General features: G+C 51.0%; 1 protein-coding gene across 2 annotated transcripts in view; it reads right to left on the bottom strand.

Moving 5' to 3' along the window:
* LOC149330236 (nucleoredoxin-like protein 2) overlaps positions 1-16,941 on the bottom strand; it is a 33,511-nt gene extending 16,570 nt beyond the window's left edge. For both annotated transcript variants that reach the window (XM_089559785.1, XM_089559783.1), the window contains exon 1: positions 16,852-16,941. The gene's annotated coding sequence lies outside the window, so the exon portion shown is untranslated. The remainder of the gene's footprint in view (positions 1-16,851) is intronic.
* Between the last annotated feature and the right edge of the window lie 4,100 nt (positions 16,942-21,041).

Raw genomic sequence — 21,041 nt, forward strand, 5'->3', positions numbered from 1 at the left:
TTCTTAGTGCGTCTGGTATGTTTGCCCTGTTGTTCTGATGTTTCTCCGTCTCCCGACCCAACCTAGTCAGAAGTGCTCTTCCGGTTCTTGTGTCGCTGAGTCTTCGAAGTTGTGCCTTTATTTGACATTCACTCAGCTCTTCAAAAGTGTTGTTAAGCCGTAGTTGCATTAGCTTCTCGTTGGACGTGTTCCTTGGTAGATGTAAGGCTATCTTGTATGCTTTGCGAAGGATAGCTTCTGCTTGCTCTCTTTCAGCTTTGATGTGGCTACAAGGTAGCAGGTGGTCGAACTTTTTTCCGGAGACTTCCACTACGGCACCTCTTTCTCTCTTTCATCTTTCACTCCCACCTTCCTCCCTTCCATTACGGTGCGGTTCAGGTGTCCGCCGAGATATGTGAGACAGATACTGCGTCATTTCCTTTTCTCAAAAACCAAGTTACCAATTTATTTAAACTATGTCTGTGCCGATAGAAGTTTAGAGGAGGGATACGGCGGCGAAGCCTCGTCAAATAGACCTCAAGATGTCGTGTTCGAGAAGATTTCTAGCTGTACGCGGGACTTTCTCTGGACAATTTATATTCCGTTAATTGTAATGCAAAAATGCGCTCTATTTCTTGCACGCCAAACTGGGCAACCCATGTCCAAGTTCACTCGGAAAAATAAAAAACGCTTGCATCTTTAAAGTAAGCACTTTACATAATTTTTAGAAATAGGCTTTCTTATCTAGAAGAACGCTTTTTTCGGCATATCATTGTCATCGGTGTAGTACATCAGAATACATTTAAGACGAACTAACTAGCAGGCTGGTTTAAGTAACAAGGATCAGTGTTCCTTCTTCGGACAGATACAGCTACAACTGCCAAAGCAGCGCTTCGCTATTAGTCACGATTGCTCTCTGAGAATTCGTACAAGTACCGAACACTCGTCAAGATATCTGATTCATAGCAAATTCGGTAGCAAGACTACACAACTTCTCCCCAGTTCGGTTTGGAGAACGTGCCTACTATTTGCACACCCATTGTGCGTAGCACTAAGCATATATTCCATAATACCGACGGTATGCATATTTGTCTGCATGGAAATTCTTCATGAAAAGCCACTGACAATAACTGCAAAGCACGACCGTTCCGGCCGCCGCAGTGCATCTGGCGTTACTGTGTTCCAATGCTGACCCGAAATCGGAAAACTTCAATGCAGGCGTAATGCTCGAGACCTCTGTGTTGTGCGATGTCGGTGCGCGATGAAGCTAAAACCGAAATCAAATGCACATTTCGTAGATTCCCACGTTGTAGTGACGGCAGTCCAGTGGTCAGGAAGACACCAGCCAGTCTTGGAAACGAAGCTCTTTATTTTGGGCTGACTTGCGCCAACAAAATAACTGGCACTCCGGCGTAACATTTCACAGCTCTGTTTGTTTCACAAATTGTACTACACCTTCCCACAGCTAAGAAACTCTGTATTGCACCCGCCGCTTCGCACCTCACGACGACTTTTTAACTCTTTAAGTCTGCAGCGCATTCACGGCTCCACAAACTCATTTAATAAATCTTTTTTACCTAGCTCCATTACACTGTGGAATGACTTACCCGATTTCATAGTTATTGAAACAGAACCCATTAAATTCAGGCAGTTATTATCATCACATTTCAAGGGCTGAGTTATTTTGTCGTGTTTTTGAGTGTGTGCATGTGTTTTTTTTTGTTTTTTTTTTCTTATCTCAAGTTGTTCTTGAGCTGCTGTGTCTTTCTCATGTTAATATTTTGATAATGTTAATGTTGACCATGTACCCTGTACTTTGTATTTCTTGATTTCACTGACCACTGATTATGAAACGACCTTTCCCCCCCCCTTATGTAATGCCCTAAGCCAAGGGCCCTTAAGGGTAAATAAATGACGATGATGATGATGAATCACTCGGCGGCGGCGTAAGCAACAAACGTGCTCGTCGGTCGTCGAACTACGAATGCCGGCTGCTCGCGGCATCGTTCACTTTAAAGCCGGCAAGGAAACTTCGAGATAACAGGTCGAGATCGTCTAGAGTAATCTCGAAAAACGTAGATGCAGCTCGGCATGGCTGTGATCAATCGAGATTAGACTGGTCGCTTCTCGCGTCACGAACAAAAATGATAACAGCCCTTTCCTGCAGCCTTGAGCGCGAACGAACAAACACTACAATGATACGTGGCATTACCCCCCTTCCAAAGAAGCATCGTCTCGATGCTTTAAAATGAAAATAAACACGGAGAATGAAAACTTCGAGTCCTTTAGCGTTCATAATATGGCTTCAGGCGTACGACATGTACGACTTCCGGGCGTGGGTCGCGTCGCTGAGATGCTGTCATGCCGTCGGGGATGACTTCATAGTCGAGGTCACCGATGCGGCGGAGAACCCTGTACGGGCCAAAGTAGCGTCGCAGCAACTTTTCGCTCAATCCACGGCGGCGAACTGGCGTCCATATCCAAACCCGATCACCTGGCGTGTAATGCGTGTCTCGTCGGCGCAGATTGTAGCGTCGGGCGTCGGTGTGCTGCTGGTCTTGAATGTGAAGCCGCGCAAGTCTTCGGGCTTCCTCGGCGCGATGAAGGTAGGCAGCGACGTCGAGGTTGTCTTCGTCGGAAACGTGCGGGAGCATTGCGTCGAGTGTTGTCGTGGGCTTCCTGCCGTATACCAGCTGGAATGGAGTAGACCTGGTTGTCTCCTGGGCGGCAGTATTATAGGCGAAGATCACGTAGGGCAGAATAGAGTCCCACGTCTTGTGTTCGGCGTCGATGTACATGGAGAGCATGTCTGCGATGGTCTTGTTCAGACGCTCTGTCAGTCCGTTGGTTTGCGGTTGATAGGCAGTTGTCCTCCGATGGCTTGTCTGGCTGTACTTTAAAATGGCTTGCGTCAGCTCCGCTGTAAATGCCGTCCCTCTGTCTGTGATGAGCACTTCGGGGGCGCCGTGTCGCAGGAGAATTTGTTCGACAAAAAATTTTGCGACTTCCGTTGCGGTACCATTAGGCAACGCTTTTGCTTCGGCGTATCGGGTCATGTAGTCGGTGGCCACGATGATCCATTTGTTACCTGATGATGAAGTCGGAAAGGGGCCGAGGAGGTCCATTCCTATTTGCTGAAAGGGCTTAGTTGGAGGTGGTATGGGGTTCAGGAGTCCGGCTGGTCTAATCGGAGGCGTTTTGCGTCGCTGACACTCACGGCACGTTTTCACATAATGGGAAACGTCAGTAGCTAGCCGCGGCCAATAGTACTTCTCCTGGATGCGGTGCAACGTGCGAGCAATCCCGAGATGCCCCGCAGTCGGCTCATCATGACATGCCTGCATAATTTCTTGCCTAAGATTCTTGGGCACGACAAGAAGATGTACTGTCCTGTTGGACGCGAAGTTCTTCTTCAGGAGGACATTATTGTGAACGACGAAGCACGACAGTTGGCGCTTGAACCCTCGGGGAGGCGATGCGGTATTGCCTTTCAGGTAATCAACTAGGCTTTGCAATTCAGGATCCGAGCGCTGCTGCTCCGCGAAACTGCTGGCGCTTACCGGTCCTAAGAAAGCGTCGTCGTCTTCTTCTTCGCTTGCTGCGTCGACGGGGGCTCGCGACAAGCAGTCTGCGTCGGAATGCTTGCGGCCAGATTTGTAGACTACAGTTATGTCGAATTCTTGAAGACGCAGGCTCCAACGGGCAAGGCGGCCGGAGGGATCTTTCAAATTGGCTAGCCAGCACAGAGCATGGTGATCGCTCACAACCTTGAATGGTCGTCCGTACAGGTAGGGGCGAAATTTCGACGTGGCCCAAATAATGGCGAGACATTCTTTCTCGGTCGTCGAATAGTTGGCTTTGGCTTTCGGCAGTGAACGGCTAGCGTACGCAATAACTTTTTCCTCTCCACCATTTTTCTGAACGAGCACCGCTCCTAAGCCCACACTGCTTGCATCGGTATGGATTTCGGTTTCGGCGTTTTCATCAAAGTGCCCGAGCACAGGAGGGGACTGTAATCGGCGCTTTAGCTCTTTGAAAGCCTCCTCTTGCGGCGTTTCCCATTTAAAAGGCACGTCCGCCTTGGTAAGTTGGGTCAAAGGCTCAGTGATGCGCGAAAAGTTCTTGACGAATCGCCGGTAATAAGCGCACAATCCAAGAAATCTTCGTATAGCTTTCTTGTCATTAGGCTGTGGAAACTGTGCGATCGCAGCCGTCTTCTGAGGGTCTGGGCGAACTCCATCCTTGCTTACGACGTGACCAAGGAACAGCAGCTCCTCGTAGGCGAAGTGGCACTTCTCTGGTTTCAGTGTTAGGCCCGAAGACTTGACTGTTTCCAGCACTGTCCGAAGCCTTCTGAGGTGGTCTTCAAAGCTTGTGGAGAAGACAACAACGTCATCTAAGTAGACTAGACAAATTTGCCACTTCAAGCCTGCGAGCACTGTATCCATTACTCGCTGGAACGTCGCTGGGGCAGAGCAGAGGCCGAATGGCATCACCTTGAACTCGAAGAGTCCGTCTGGCGTGATGAACGCAGTCTTCTCGCGATCTCTTTCGTCGACTTCAATTTGCCAGTAGCCGCTCTTCAGGTCCATCGATGAGAAGTACTTAGCGTTGCATAGCCGATCCAGTGTGTCGTCGATGCGGGGGAGGGGGTAGACATCCTTCTTCGTAATGCTGTTCAGGCGGCGGTAATCGACGCAGAAGCGAAGGGTGCCGTCTTTCTTTTTCACTAGGACAACTGGTGCTGCCCAGGGGCTCCTTGGTGGCTGGATGACGTCGTCACGTAGCATTTCCTCTACTTGCTTGCGGATAGCTTGGCGTTCTATCGGCGATACGCGGTAGGGGCTCTGCCGCAGTGGTCGGGCGTGTTCGTCTGTGACAATGCGGTGCTTGGCAAGCCGGGTTCGTCGCACATTCGATGCTGATGAGAAGCAATCGCTGTACCTTTGAAGAAGACTGCGTATTTGGTCTTGTCTGCTCCGGGGTAATGCCGGGTTGATGTCGAACGTGGGTTGATGGCCTTGGTCAGATGGTTCTGCGGGTTGGTCGGGTAGGGAAAATACGTCTCTGATGTCTGCCAGCTCGTCGAGGGAAGCGATCGTCGTACCTTTGTTTAGATGCCGGTATTCTTCCGTGAAGTTGGTTAGCAACACCTGGGCTTGGCCATTTCGGATTTCGGCGACTCCCCTCGCGACGCCCAATCCTCGATCCAGGAGTAACTGGGTGTTCGCCTCGATAACGCCTTCGGCATTTTCGATGTCTCCAGTACCTATGCCGACGAGAACACTTGATCGGGGCGGCACGCTCAATGCTTCATCGAGGACGTTTAAGGCAACGTGATGAGTCGCGCCCGTCGCAACAGGTATGGCTTTTTCCGTGGAAAGCTTGATCGACTTAGATCGAAGGTCGATGATCGGCCGATGTTCTTTCAGGAAGTCCATTCCCAAAATCACGTCTCTCGAGCATTGCTGTAGGATCAGGAAGGTTGTCGCATAGGTTCTCCCATTTACAGTAACTCTCGCGGTGCAGCGTCCTGACGGCGTAATCAGGTTGCCACCTGCGGTGCGGATCAGCGGGCCATCCCAGGTTGTTGTTACCTTCCTGAGTCGGACAGCGAGTGGGCCACTCATGACAGAGTAGTCAGCTCCCGTGTCCACCAAGGCAGTAACCGCGTGACCGTCGACCGTAACTTCAAGGTCACTTGTTCGCGTTCTCGTATTATACGTTGTCTTCGGTGTCCGATCTCGGCTTCGTCGAGTAGTAAAGCTGCGGTGGGCGTACTGCGACGTTACTTCACTGGGCAGCGGTAAAAGCTTCAAGTCTGGCCGCGTCGTCGTCGTCGTCGTCGGTGTCGTCGTCGTCGGTGTCGTCATCGTCGGTGTCGTCATCGTCGGTGCCGTCATCGTCGGTGCCGTCATCGTCGGTGCCGTCATCGTCGGTGTTGTCCTCGTAGTTGAGGCATGGTCTTGAGTACTCGTCGATGGAGGATCTTTGTCATTGCGCTTAGAAGCAACCTCACCTCCAGAGGCTGCTTTATTTAGTTTAACCTTCGGGGGCTGAGGGAGCGTCCACGCACGGCGTAACCTCGGCTAGGAGATACAAAGCGCGGGGACGATGGCGACGGGGAACGTGATAGGCCGCTCGGCGATGAGTATTCTTCCCGGCGCAAAAATTCCTCAATTCCGGCTGGTCGCTGGCCGGGTCGGGGTCGTGGAGCGTCGTAAGAGAACCCTCGGATGCCCAGTCTTCTGTATGGGCAGTGCCGGAGGACGTGACCGGCTTCGCCACAGTGGAAGCATAGTGGGCGGCGCTGGTCGGGAGTTCTCCACTCGTCGCATTTCCTCGGCTGCGCGCGTCGCTCGTAGGACGGGCGGGTTGGGGCGAGTGGGCGGCGGTCCAACGCAGCTAGCTGAGGGCGATAGGGGCTTGGGTCCCGTCGTCGAGGGGCAGGACGGCGCACAGCTGCGGCGTAAGTCATGGCTGGGGGCTGCAGAGGCTGCGTGGGTGTCGGCGTCACACCCAAGGCCTGTTGAACCTCGTCCCGGATGACGTCAGTGAGCGATGAAATTTGCGGCTGCGTTCCCGTTGGCAGCAATCGTCGGAGCTCCTCTCGCACAACTTGACGTATAACATCCCGCAGGTCATTGCTGTTAGTGGTGTCCAGGCAGCTTGCTGAGAAAATGCGCTGCTGGCGGTCATACTGGCGGGCTCGGGCATCCAGAGTTTTTTCCATCGTGGATGCCTCTTCTACAAATTCCGCGACAGTTTTTGGTGGGTTTCGGACGAGGCCGGCAAACAGTTGCTCTTTAACGCCTCGCATGAGCAACCTTACTTTTTCATCTTCCTTCATGTTTGCGTCAGCACGCCGGAAGAGACGCTTCATTTCCTCAGTGTACACAGCAACGGTCTCGTTTGGGTGTTGTATGCGAGACTGTAGCAGCTGCTGGGCTCTCTCCTTTCGCACAACGTTCGTGAAGGTCTTTAGAAGCTTCTCCTTGAAGGTTTCCCAGTTCGTAAGGTTAGCTTCCTCATTCTCAAACCAGACTTTTGCTGGTCCCTCCAAGGCGAAGAAGACGTACCTAAGTTTCGTGGTATCGTCCCAGTTGTTGAAGATAGCCACACGGTCGAACTGCTCAAGCCATTCTTCGGGGTCGGCGCCAGGCGAAGCGTCGAAGGTTGGTGGCACCCGGGGCTGGTGAAGAATGATTGGAGTCGTCGTCTGGGGCAAGCTCATGGTAGGCGTTGCGGCTGGCTTCCGCTTCCGGGTAGGGTCCGGCAGATTCCCGAACTCTGGTGCGTCCCCTTGCAGGCGTCGGCTTGCGCGGTGACTGGACTCAGGTCCTGCGGTTGATGACTCAGAGGGCTGGCGTCACGACTTGTAGGGGGTGTCCGGAACATGGGAGGCTACCCCGCACCTCCACCAGATGTCACGTTGTAGTGACGGCAGTCCAGTGGTCAGGAAGACACCAGCCAGTCTTGGAAACGAAGCTCTTTATTTTGGGCTGACTTGCGCCCACAAAATAACTGAATCACTCGGCGGCGGCGTAAGCAACAAACGTGCTCGTCGGTCGTCGAACTACGAATGTCGGCTGCTCGCGGCATCGTTCACTTTAAAGCCGGTATTAAGATCGACGTCAGCGGGTCTCGTTTGGAACCAGCCAGCACACCTGTTTCTACTGTGCATAGCTGCGAGCAACTTCAGCGTGATTACTTTCGGGCCTGCCGCGATGGACCGCACACACAGAGAGGACCCAGGTGACAGCTGACTTCAATTACGGAGTTTGCCCGGTTGGAGTACAGGACCAAAACCAGACCCCCTTTCCGAAAGGTCTGCACGTGTAGAACGCCGCCGCCTCCGCCGCCGCCTCGGGGAGACGAACATTATCTTCCCCATTTGCCGTGACCGTGCCAGGGAACAAAGGGTCTCGTTTCCTGTTGGTTCTTTGGCGTGCCAAGCACCGCGACAAGCTGGCGGGCATCATCTCCGACCCTCGCGAACGTCTCCAGGCACGGGGAACCACTTTCGGCCTTTTCGTGACCTCGCTTTCCGGCATCGAGCGGCGGGTATCTTTGATTATCAGCAGATGTCGGTGACCCGCAGAAACCTTCGGCTGGCCGGAGGCCCTCACCTACCGCAGTCAACGCTACCTCGACGACAACCTTCTTTCCCTCAGACTCCACATGTGACGGGGGCGTGGCCCTAAGTGCAGTGGTGTGTTTGTGTGCACAAGTTTGTGTTGTTTGTGATCTGGGCCCCTCCCACCTCGGCGTGGGCGTCCTCAACCTAGGGAATTTAGGGAAGGAGAACAGTATAAAAGTCGACAACGAGTGCGGCAGGACAGCCTCCCATAGAGCCTCCCATAGCCTCTCTTCAAGCCTCCCATAGAGCCTCATTTGGAACCTCACTTCTAACCATGATGTAAAAAGATGTAAATAAACCCTCTTGTAATCTTCCTCCCATCACCCAACTCTTCGACTTGACGGCACTCATGTCCTGGTGGTGGTGGGAACGGGTTCGAAGCTTGACCGCGGTTCCGTCAAGTGAGCAGCAGCAGCAGCGAGCTAGCAACGACGCCAAACCGACCCATCTTCGCCAACAACTGGTGGCAGCGCCAACAACTGGTTGGCAGCGGTGTGATGAACCTGGTGACATGGTGCTGCATCTGCGGGTGAGTGTTTGGTTTTTGCTTTGGATCCTCCAGGCTTCAAATTCTGGGTTAATAATTTGAACTGCTGGTTGATCGGGTGTTTGTATGTCTGTAGCACAGGGGTAGTAGCTCAGAATCACCATGAGCGAGCAAAGCCAATATTTAAAAGCAGCGACCGTGGACCTGACGAGGTTGTCGAGGACAGAACTGTTGTTCTTTTGCGATGAGTTAAGTGTGGATGTGGAGGAAAGAGCGAAAGATTGGGATATTATCCAGGCAATCAAAAGTTTTGAAACGGAAGAAGAAGATGATTTTGAAATTGCTTGGGATAATACGCACAGGTGGGCAAAAGAACAGGAGCGTAAAATAGCTGAGGAAGCGGAAAGAGAGGAACGAAAAGCACAGCACCAGGAGCGTATGGAGAAGCTAGCAGCGGAGCTAAAAGAGCTTAAACTCGAGGCTGAGAAAAGGCGGCTCGCAAGGCTCAGTGTTCTTAATAGGAACGAGGTAGCAATGAGCGACGCTATCTCCTTCCAGACAGGGCCCTTAACGTTCCAGTCCATCGCCGGGCTGGAGAGACATGACTCCATAATACAGGATTGCGAAATGGCGCAAAACCGGCATGGATGGTACACAACAGAGCGCGGCCAAAGTAGAGAGGCTACAGAGACAGTCTCCGAGTTAGCTAGAAGTAACTCCGCTAGAGCTCGTTCAGAAAACTTGTGGAAAGGGCACGGATGGCGTCGGTCAAAGCCGAGCCAAGAAAGATTTCCGAAGCGAGCTAAAGAGACAGTCGCCCAGTCAGATAGTCGCAAACCTGCGATTAAGGGCCGAGAAACGGAGTCTAACCGGCACCCGCGGTTTAGAAAAGAGAGAGCTCCGAAGAGAGGTTGTGCAGTGAAAGTAGGAACCGTGGCCGATTTGGTTAAGCGCGAGGACGCTAGAAAGGAGCCATTACAGGCGACTAACCGGCACGGATGTGAAAGGGACAACTTCCCCAAAGGTAGAGGTTTCAAAAGGGAAACAAAGGGGAGCTCTTTAGGAATGGCGAATCGTGGCAACTCCGATTTGAGGCGTCACTGCGGTGCCAGTGACCAAGCCAGTGTTGTGGCTACCTCGGCGAAGCTGGCGTATCAAGAGTGCGAAGCTACTGTTGAGTTAAAATGCAGTATTGAAAGCCAGGCTGAGACAGAGGAAGAGAGCCCGATTCGAAAAGAGCAGTGCGTTTCGGAGGAAAGCACTGAGAGCGATAAGCCAGCTGCAGAGGACTACCTTCAGGGGAGCGAACTGCTCAACTCCGGGGCAGCTGAAGGTCCGTCTGTCAGCTCTGTGGAGATGACCATCTGTTGCGAAGGCAAAGAGGTCAATTTTGTGACTAATGAAGGATCACGCGATGCATGTCAAGGGCTGGAGGAAACAGTCTTGACTCAGGCGGTGCATGCGGAAAGTCCAAAGAGAAAAAGGAAAAGGGCAAGAACCAAAAGGAAACGGTTGAAATGTGAGGCCCTAAATTCACGTGTGCGGACAGGTGCTAGTGTTAGCACAGATGAAAATGCGGCAGAAGGGAAAGAAAAGCCTTCCCGCATTAGAGATCGCAAGTTTGCGGCTAAAGTTACTGGTCAGGCGACACGCGGGGATTGTTCTAAACCTGACCGCAGTAACAGAAAGGGAAGACCGCATCTTCCGAGCAGAAAAGGAGCGCGGTTTTGCAAAGGGCATCGGCCTGCGAGAAAGCTCAGACCACTCCGACCTTGCAAGAAGGCAGCAAGGAAAAAGGCAAGGCGGCCCGAGAGACCGGAAGGCGCTAGGTTGCGCGACCGTCAGCGCATGCGAGCACAGGGATTCAACAGAGACCACGCATGCAGGCGTGATCAGCGCGCGCAATTGAAAAGAAGGATGCGTCCTTCACTTTCGGCACTGGATTCCGGGAAGCGCGCAGGGCGAAAGGGTAGCCGTGCTTCGTGCTGGGGGCGAGAACAAAGAACAGCTTCTCGCGCTGGTCGCTGTGCGTCGCCAAGAGCCGGTTCTCGACTTTGCATGCCCTACCAAGGCTTTCTGAGCGTGTCGAGGGGGCGCGGAGACGACAGAGGGAGTCGTAGATGGCTTTTTTCGGTGGCCTTTTGTCACGAAATGACAGCAGTGTCATCAGTCAAAGCGCGACCCCAGCGGGCGCGTTTGAAGGACTAATCGTTTCAACGCCGCAGAGGTGAGTCAGCTTTCACCCCCGCGTAGCCATTCGAAGTAGCTGGTTTTTTGTTCCTTTTTTTTGTGTGTGCGAAATCAAAAAGGGAAAGGCTACTTTGTTTTGGGCTAAAGATTTGGAGTTGACGAATGTTACTGTGTTTTCATATAACTTCGGCAAAAATGTTATTGGGGCCCCTGAGTTAGGAATTGCGAGTGTTAATTTGCCATGCTACGAAGTTATGAGAGCACTCGCAGGAGTTTAGCGAAGATTTGTGAGTAGACTATGTGCTGTCTGCATAGTTGGAACTGTTCAGAGCATTCAAGTTTTGCTGTGTTTGAAGGTTGGCACAGGTTTCCTTTATATCGATATTAGACTCAGACGTGTCAGACTTGGTTGAGGTACATGGCGGTTGTAGCTACATTAGCGGCAGTGTAGCTAATGCCTTGCGAAGGCAAAGAAAGTGCGTGTATTTGTGCTCATTTGCGTACTCGTGTTTACTGGCGCGTGGTTAGTTATCCGATTGCGGTATTCGGAGATTAACCGAATGAAGTGAAGGTGCAGAATTTTGTGTAGAACGCTTGTAGCAGCTTGCGTATAGGTTATGGTGCCTGACATAATGAGTATAAGAGAAGTATTGCGCCAGTACTGGAATGAGTACGGATTCTGATGAGCAGTCGTATCTTTGTGAGGTTAACTGGAGCAGTTGATTCTCAGTCTCGAGCGATCAAGGTTCTTTGAGAAGAGCCAGAGGATTAAACTGAGCGTGGGCCAAATTTTGAGCAGACTTTCGATATTCGGGTGGTATTGGGTATCAGAGCTTTATTGATAAGGAATGGAGTTTCTATTCAAAATTTGTAGGCTTTGACACACCACCGCTTATCGTACAACGTGGCAGTCTTGTCTTTGGCGACCTCAGATGTGACGCGGACGCTCGCTTTGACCCTAAATTCGGGCAAAATTGAGGGGTCAGTATTCTGGAGCAGGATTTTGTTTGGAATTAAAAGGAAGCCTGGTGAATCTTGAGTGAATTCCAAGCGCCTGCGCGTGGAGCGGTGCTCTGTTGTTTGGAACGTCCCATCTGTGCTTTCCTTTGTCGGTGGTTTGGTGTTTCGGGTTTGCCTTGGGAGTTGATGTTTCAAGACAGGATATCAACGTGGACGCGAGCCCATCTCTTCCTGCCAAGCGGTGGGGAACGCTGGCCATTCGAGATTTTCCGGGCCGCGGAGGAGCTATTAAGATCGACGTCAGCGGGTCTCGTTTGGAACCAGCCAGCACGCCTGTTTCTACTGTGCATAGCTGCGAGCAACTTCAGCGCGATTACTTTCGGGCCTGCCGCGATGGGCCGCACGCACAGAGAGGACCCAGGTGACAGCTGACTTCAATTACGGAGTTTGCCCGGTTGGAGTACAGGACGAAAACCAGACCCCCTTTCCGAAAGGTCTGCACGTGTAGAACGCCGCCGCCGCCGCCGCCTCGGGGAGACGAACGTTATCTTCCCCATTTGCCGTGACCGTGCCAGGGAACAAAGGGTCTCGTTTCCTGTTGGTTCTTTGGCGTGCCAAGCACCGCGACAAGCTGGCGGGCATCACCTCCGACCCTCGCGAACGTCTCCAGGCACGGGGAACCACTTTCGGCCTTTTCGTGACCTCGCTTTCCGGCCTCGAGCGGCGGGTGTCTTTGATTATCAGCAGATGTCGGTGACCCGCAGAAACCTTCGGCTGGCCGGAGGCCCTCACCTACCGCAGTCAACGCTACCTCGACGACAACCTTCTTTCCCTCAGACTCCACATGTGACGGGGGCGTGGCCCTAAGTACAGTGGTGTGTTTGTGCGCACAAGTTTGTGTTGTTTGTGATCTGGGCCCCTCCCACCCCGGCGTGGGCGTCCTCAACCTAGGGAATTTAGGGAAGGAGAACAGTATAAAAGTCTACGAGTGCGGCAGGACAGCCTCCCATAGAGCCTCCCATAGCCTCTCTTCAAGCCTCCCATAGAGCCTCATTTGGAACCTCACTTCTAACCATGATGTAAAAAGATGTAAATAAACCCTCTTGTAATCTTCCTCCCATCACCCAACTCTTCGACTTGACGGCACTCATGTCCTGGTGGTGGTGGGAACGGGTTCGAAGCTTGACCGCGGTTCCGTCAAGCGAGCAGCAGCAGCAGCGAGCTAGCAACGACGCCGAACCGACCCATCTTCGCCAACAACTGGTGGCAGCGCCAATACCGGCAAGGAAACTTCGAGATAACAGGTCGAGATCGTCTAGAGTAATCTCGAAAAACGTAGATGCAGCTCGGCATGGCTGTGATCAATCGAGATAAGACTGGTCGCTTCTCGCGTCACGAACAAAAATGATAACAGCCCTTTCCTGCAGCCTTGAGCGCGAACGAACAAACACTACAATGATACGTGGCAATACCGACGGTATGTATATTTGTCTGCATGGAAATTCTTCATGAAAAGCCACTGACAATAACTGCAAAGCACGACCGTTCCGGCCGCCGCAGTGGATCTGACGTTACTGTGTTCCAATGCTGACCCGAAATCGGAAAACTTCAATGCAGGCGTAATGCTCGAGACCTCTGTGTTGTGCGATGTCGGTGCGCGATGAAGCTAAAACCGAAATCAAATGCACATTTCGTAGATTCCCATGGCATTTTGCGCCCTCTATCAGAACGCGGTCGCGTGAACATACTTCGTGGTATTTGTGGAAAGGAAATCGCGCAGTAACGGTCGAACTTCTCGGTGGACACCTCAACCGCGATGTGAGGGAAGGGAAGGAGGCGGGAGTAGAAGAGCTCTAGAGTGGCCGTAATGGAGGATGCAAAAAAATTTAAGGTCCGAAGGGCCAATGAAAACTGAAGGGGACACGATAGCGTAGAGGGTTGGTTCCAATATATGCAGAACGTCATTCTGTACTTCACATTCATAGATCGCTCGGAGTCCTCATGCCACTACCACCGCAGTGGTGCAGCGGTAGCGCTCGGCCCCACCACCCAGTGATGGCAGGTGCTGCGATGGATGGGGCTTGTGAGATCCAGCTGCAGTGCCACCTGCCACAGTGTTTAGGTTTAGGTTTATTGGGGTTTAACGTCGCAAAGCGACTAACGCTATAAGGGACGCCGTAGTGACGGGCTCCGGAAATTTTGACCACCTGTGGTTTTTTAACGTTCACTGACATCGCACATACACGGGCCTCTAGAATTTCGCCTCCATCGAAATTCGGCCGCCGCGGCTGGGATCGAACCCGCGTCTTTCGGGTCAGCAGCCGAGCGCCGTAACCACTGAGCCACCGCGGCGGGCCCTGCCACAGTGGGCAGGTTGTGATGACGTCACAGCCTCACGTGACCTAGGCTACTTTGCCGGCGATGCAAACCATGACACCGGATTCTCCGCTTAACGAGGACCGTTCTCCACATTCGATAGGGCACGGCGGTCCCCAGTGCATTACGCATCACAGTGCCCGTCACAGTGAAACGTTGCCAAAAAATTCGGCGGCTCACCCCAGTTGCGCACAAGGCGCCTCCACATGGAGTCTTTGCGGGATATAAGGTGAGGTAATTACGAGTTGCCTCGCAGTGAACCACCGAACTGTCCCTGGTTTCGCTCGGAACACAGCGTTGGGCGAGAGGGCTGAGCGCCAATCGGTAGAAGATTGCATGCCCGGCAGCTATAGCGGTCCATACCATTACCTTGTATACGGCAGAGTTGAGCGTTCTCTCTAACATTCAGGCAATATGGGTATAGTGTCCGAACGGTAGATCCGCCATATATGGCGGTAGGGTCGCTAAGATCGTAGCATCATCGACCTGCTAACAACGGTCGTCCAGCCAGCTGGGGACGTGTGGAGCCGAGCTGTTCCTGAGTCACTGCGAAATTTCCTCCAGTGATTCCAGCGGCTCGCATCCTAAGCACAACCTTTAATGGGTGATTAGGGCCAACTTGGGACACGTCATTCCAGTGGCAGCTAGGTCTCGCTCCTGCTGCCTCCCAACATTCGAGCCCGAAACCTTAAGTGGTCAGCTCGAAGCTGGTACGTGTGTGACATGTTTGTGGAACTATATGAATATGGAAGGTATGCACAATGCTTGTTCTTATAAGGTAATCTGAACAGCACAGGAAATGTGAAAGTTGAGTAGTCGGAATTAAATTTTCGGACCTGCTCCCATAACTTCTTTGAAAAGGCGGAACTACTGATAAAAGAAATATAATTCTGCCGTGAGCTTTCTTCTGCGTTTTGACGAATGTAGCGCGCTTTGGCTCTAGCTTTTTTAAAACTCTGCCATGGGGTATACATACGAAATACACCGCATGCTTTGTTTTTTTTTCTTTTTTTGCGGCTGTGCATTCTTGAGTCCGCCACACCTTCTGTCTTTTTCTGTACTAACACTTTAGTTTGGGGGATACCTATCCCTCGTTGCAGAGATTACGCAAGTAGTGAATTTTCCATTTATGTCATCTGTGCTGAGCTCTTTGCAAAATACTTTGTCTAATGTGGCATGGGTTGCAAAAAGCGACCAATCAGCTCGATGGAACTTCCAGCGTTGTGGTCTGGTTGGGACGATAGGCGCTGACGATGATAACTTAATAACTGCAACGCAATGATCACTTCCTAGAGGGCAGTCGAAAATATCCCGTATAAAATCATTAAAAACTGAAGGTGATGTGAAAGCCAAATCAAGACAGCTTACTTTACCCGAGCTTGGGCTACAGTAAGTGGCCTTTCCTTTGTTTAATAGGCATGTATTATTGGAACGTATAAAATTTTTCATTTTTTGCCCTCTTCTCTCGGTCCCCTCACTTTCTCAAAAAGAAGAGCGAGCATTAAAGCCCCTGAACACAAGGTATGGTTCCGAGTTGTTTGAAAAGGTCTTCTAGTTCTTGGATTGCTGCAGTCAGGTCCGATGGGATCTTCATACATAAAGCATATTGTTATTGTTTTGTGGCTGATGATTATAGACATCAACATTCACCGAGAGTGGTTAACAGCATAACTATGCGTGAAAAGCCCACTTTTTAGTGTTTTTATCAGTTTTTGCTGAGCGCGAATCATGGCCACATGACGTGTTGAACTTCAGCACAAACATTAGTGCAAGCAAATTTGAGAGGACACTTAAGCTCCTCGTTAAGGGCACGACGCGATAGCGTAATGGATTAGGTTTTCAATTCTGAGCAGTTTGACGCCTCTGAACGCGTTTTCCATTTCTTTTTCAGTTGGTTTAACTTAATTGATCGAGCAGTTGTACACTGCACATTTTCATAACTAGCACCATCAAGCATTGCCTTTTCATTCTGAGCACCTTGACGCCTTTCAACCCCCGGTTTTCAATTTTTTCATTTTTTCATTCCTTTAATCAAATAATCAAGTCATTAAAATGATTTAACTGAGTCGTCATCGCCTATCACACACCAATCATTTATCAGTAACTGGAACCGCAAATTACCACGATACGTTTTTACGCAGGCCCCGATCATAGGTCACCGGTTGGAATCTCTGCCGCAAGCTAGGCTCTAACTTAACTAGTCAGTTTATGCTGCACGAAACCCTGAACCGTATGACACCATCCGGAACATTGTGCGACCAACGGTTAGCATGATATGATGTTTTTACGCAGCCCCGGCTTATCGACCGAACGAGCTGTATACGCTGCTGAGTAAAACTTGTGCGTCAGCACCAGCCTAGACTTTCAAACCGTTTCCTAAAAACACAATCCGCCAGCGCAGGCGGCCGACGCGCAACTTCTAGACCGCCCAAAGACCGATCGTGTTCCTGCTCTGAAAGACACCCCTGGGCAAATTTAGGAAGCAGAGGTGAAAGCAATAAGGTCGAGGCCCCGTGCACAAACTGCTTGCAGCTGCGCTTCCTGAATTTGCGCCTGTTGTGTATTTCAGAGGACAAGCACGACGGTATATACGCATCTACAGGAATTTTCATCGCCGCGTTCAATGCAATTTACACACTAATGACAAATTTAAAGCCACAACACTCGCGTATTCGGCGGCGTATAAGCTGCGGAACTGACAGACTGTAGTCGCACACACCGTTTCTTGCTCCTGCGGCGGATATGGCGGCAGGCTTTGAGAAGACTGTGGTCACGTCAATGCACTACGAAGACAAGTCCGTGGCAGAAGTCCTTTCACCACCGATGGCGAAGATCCCATGTTGGCAGCCGATGGTCCTGCGAATGGCGACCACGAATACAACGTTGTCAAGCGCCGGTTTCGGGCACTGTAGGTGAACAGAAATTCCAAGTTCTGCAACAGTCCCCCCCCCCCCCCCCCCCGCTTTAAAAGGGGGGGGGGGGGGGGGGTAATTCATTAGCTTCGTTAGGCAAGGTCGGTTTCGCACGGCCAGCATGAATTGGGAGGATAACGTCGGGCCACCGCCGCTTTGCTCTGCTAGGCACAGGCAAAATTCTCGCCAAATCTCGCGCCGCTGCTCATATGGCGTTATCATCCTAGTCGGCACGTGCCCGAGCTGAGGCCATAGCAGCGCCTTTGATTTCTCTAGATGCCGGTCATTCCTTATCATACTACAGTTTTACAGAGGTCCTCGTCTTATCAAGGCGTTAAATGTTTGACTGCTCATCGTTTTTTTTTTTCTCTCAGGCAGGCGCATACGAGAACCGCGTGACTTGCGTTGGCGAAAGGGTCGACGGACAAGCGTCACAGACTGGTTGGCCGTCGCCAAGAGTGCGCCCGCACCTGAACGGCAACTCTGTATGTCGTCCCAAAGAAAGCCTTCACTTTTGAACATGGAAATAGACTTTACTGGACTTCACTTATGCAGTTAAGGCACTCGCCGATAACGAGCAGTTTGTTCGTTCTTCAGCATTTTTGTAGCGAAAGCTTCATTAGCCACGAACTTGCGATTTCGCTGTGGCGGTGCCCCGGGGGCCTATTCGCCAACTGCAGCCTGTACAGCCACACGGCTTGAAACCACGGTGAATTGATCACGGTGACTGAAGATTGTCACAACGGCTTACCTAAAAGGGATAATTATTCCCTAAATAATGCTTAAAAGTCTATACCAACCTATTGATACTAACTATGTAATATTTAGTTTAAATTCAAAACTGATATTCCAGCGCTGTGAATAATCTGTGTAAAAGTATGCAGAAAATGTTTTGAAAATCTTAAACGGCGTTATATGCCACTAAGCATCACGATTTGCGACCTAAAAGGGGAAAAAATTGGAAAATGAAATAAAAGAAAACAATAAAATTACAGTACAGAGAGCGGAGTCGAACGGCCGACCTTCCATACGCAACACGTGCCTCTAATCCACTGCGCCATTGCGGCGATGTCAAGCCGTCGCTCTGAATGAACATTTATAACCAGCCTTAATGGTGGCTGCTACCTGCCGGTGGGCGGCGCTGTCATCGCTGGCTGTACCGGCTGCATTTGGCGAACACGCGCCCCGGGGAGGCACAGAGACCGACCTTGAGCCGTTGCCTAGCAACCGCCGCAGCTGGCGGACGCCTCGCGCTCGCCGCGCCATCTGGCATGACGTCACACCGCGCGCCTCGCCACGGAGTCGTATTTTCGTATACCTTTTTTGATTCTTACGTATTCTGATTTTTCTGCTGAGCACGATAATCCTCTGGCCCTGGCGTATTGTTCAGTATGGTCGATCGCTTTTTGTAGCCGCTCTTGTTTAGCTGCTAGGGAGCCTGTGGTTGTCCATATTGTTATGTCATCTGCATACATTGCGTAGCTGATGTTTTCTATTTCGTCCAGTACTTTCGTGAGTCCTATCATCGCTATGTTGAATAGTAGCGGTGATATTACTGAGCCTTGCGGGGTACCCTTGTTTGGCACCGTGAAGCTCTCCGATCTTGTATCTCCGATGCCTATCGTAGCTGTTCGTTCCGTGAGAAAGGCTTTGACATAATGGAAGGCTCTGCTTCCACAGTTTATGTTAATGAGACCTTCCATGATGGCCGCATGTCCCACGTTATCGAAGGCTCCCTTTATGTCGAGTGCTAGCACTATGTGTTCGCCGCTTCTTTGTATTTCAGTGAGGACATCCTCCTTTAATTGTAGGAGTAAGTCTTGCGTGGACAGTCCCCTTCTGAAGCCAAACATGGCATCAGGGTAATATCCCTTGTCCTCCATGTAGTTTGTGATCCTTTCATTAATCACCCTCTCGTATATCTTCCCTAGACAGGAGGTTAGGGAGATTGGTCTTAGGTTTTCAATTTGGAGCCTTTTACCCGGCTTGGGTATCATAATTACCTCTGCATGTTTCCATTCCGCCGGCACGATTCCTTTTTCCCAGATAGCATTTAGGTACTTCGTAAGCTCGGCGATGGCCGTGTCTCCCATGTTTCTAATGGTAGCGTTATTTATTTTGTCCTTTCCAGCTGCCGTATTCTTTTTTGCTTCCCCTATGGCTGCCCTTACTTCCTCCTCGGTGATTGGCCTATCCATCTCGGGGTTGTTTTCGCCGGTGTATACTTGGTCTTGCTTTGGGTGCATGATTGTGCCGTAGCATTTTTCCCTCAGTGCTTGTGTTAGTTGGTCTTCCGTTCCAGGGAAGGTGTGGAGTAGTTTTTTCATGGACTTGCCGCTTTCCGTTTTTGTTTTTGTGGGGTCTATCAAAGCTCTTAGTATATTCCAAGTTCGGGCCGTGCCTAGTGTTCCTCTAAGTGTTTCCGTGAACTGTTGCCAGTTTTGCGTGGCGATGTTGTCTGCGTGCTCTGATGCCTTCTTAGTCAGTTCTGCGATCTTCAGCTTGAGCTTCCTGTTGTATTTTTGCCGCCTCCATCTCCTGATAAGGCTTCTTCGTGCTTCCCATAGGTGAAGAAGGTGGCTGTCTACGTCTGGGTGTTGTTCCGTGCGAACGATCATCTTCGTGTATTTTTGTCTGACCTTCATAAGCTCCGTGCACCACTCTTCTATGTTGGTTATCGGTTTTATTATTTCGTCGCTGTGGTTTCTGAAGGCTTCCCAGTCTGTGATTTTGTCAGTCCCTAGGCATCTCTTCATTTCTCCTGCGGCTATTTCTAAGTTAAGGATGAAGTGGTCGCTCCCTAAGGTTTCCATTGTATTTTCCCATTGGATATTCTCGTTGTTTTTTGAGAAGACTAGGTCAGGCGTGGTGTCTTTGCAGACGCTGTTTCCTATCCTCGTCGTAGTTGTGGGGTCGTTAGCTAGCTCCATGCAGTATTTTTCTATGCTTTCTGCTATGCTTTTACCTTTGGCATTGAGTTTTTGGCACCCCCAGATGGGGTTACGTACAGCCTCCCCTACCACAAACTAAACAAGCAAGAGACTCTACAAATCGACACCATACTACGCAAAGCGTACAAAACGGCGCTCAAACTTCCAATGTCCACACCAACCGAAAAACTAATGGCCCTGGGAGTATCAAACACCTTCGACGAACTACGAGAAGCGCAACGTAGTGCGCAATTAGACAGACTCACTCAAACCAGAACGGGAAGACACCTACTGGAGAAATTACGGCTACCTCTAGGTACACAAGAGACAAGGAACAGATTAATAATGAAGACAGAAACAACATCCGGGTAAGACCAATACCACGACACATGGATCCGAATTTACATCATGAAAGACGACAAGCCAGAGTCCGAGCACTCACAAGGGAACTCAGCGACAATCCCAACGTAGTCTACACGGACGCAGCAAAGTACCAATACCAACGCAAAACAATCGCCGTTGTAACAGACGAAGGAGGGCAAGAAATAACCAGCGCAACGATCAACAACCCAAACATAGAAGCAGCTGAAGAAGCCGCCATTGCTCTCGCAATATCGCACGGCAACGCAACAGGACACAACCTCACTATAGTGACGGACTCCAAACAAGCATGTAGAAACTACACAAGAGGCAGGATCGACAGCATCGCCAATCATATTCTACACACGACGAGAAGACACAAAAACACTAAACATAGTATAGTGTGGGTTCCGGGACATGAGGGGATGAGGGGCAACGTGGCAGCAGATGAGTTAGCTCGAGGATACGTCCACCAAGCAGACTCAGCACTTGGCACCACAGGCACCTTTGACCCAGTTACCCCCACGTACTCAGATATACTCGATCATTACAGGGGTCAGCGGAAACGCTACCCAGCCCCACACAAAAGGCTCACCAAAGAGGAGGCGGTAGACTGGAGCAGACTACAAACCGGTACCTACCCACACCTTCACAAACTACACAAGATTTTCCCTACACAATATGCAGACGAATGTCCGTGGTGTCAG

The sequence above is a fragment of the Amblyomma mixtum genome, chromosome 9 (assembly GCF_055824585.1).
Source record: "Amblyomma mixtum isolate Tamu chromosome 9, ASM5582458v1, whole genome shotgun sequence".
Taxonomy (NCBI): domain Eukaryota; kingdom Metazoa; phylum Arthropoda; class Arachnida; order Ixodida; family Ixodidae; genus Amblyomma; species Amblyomma mixtum.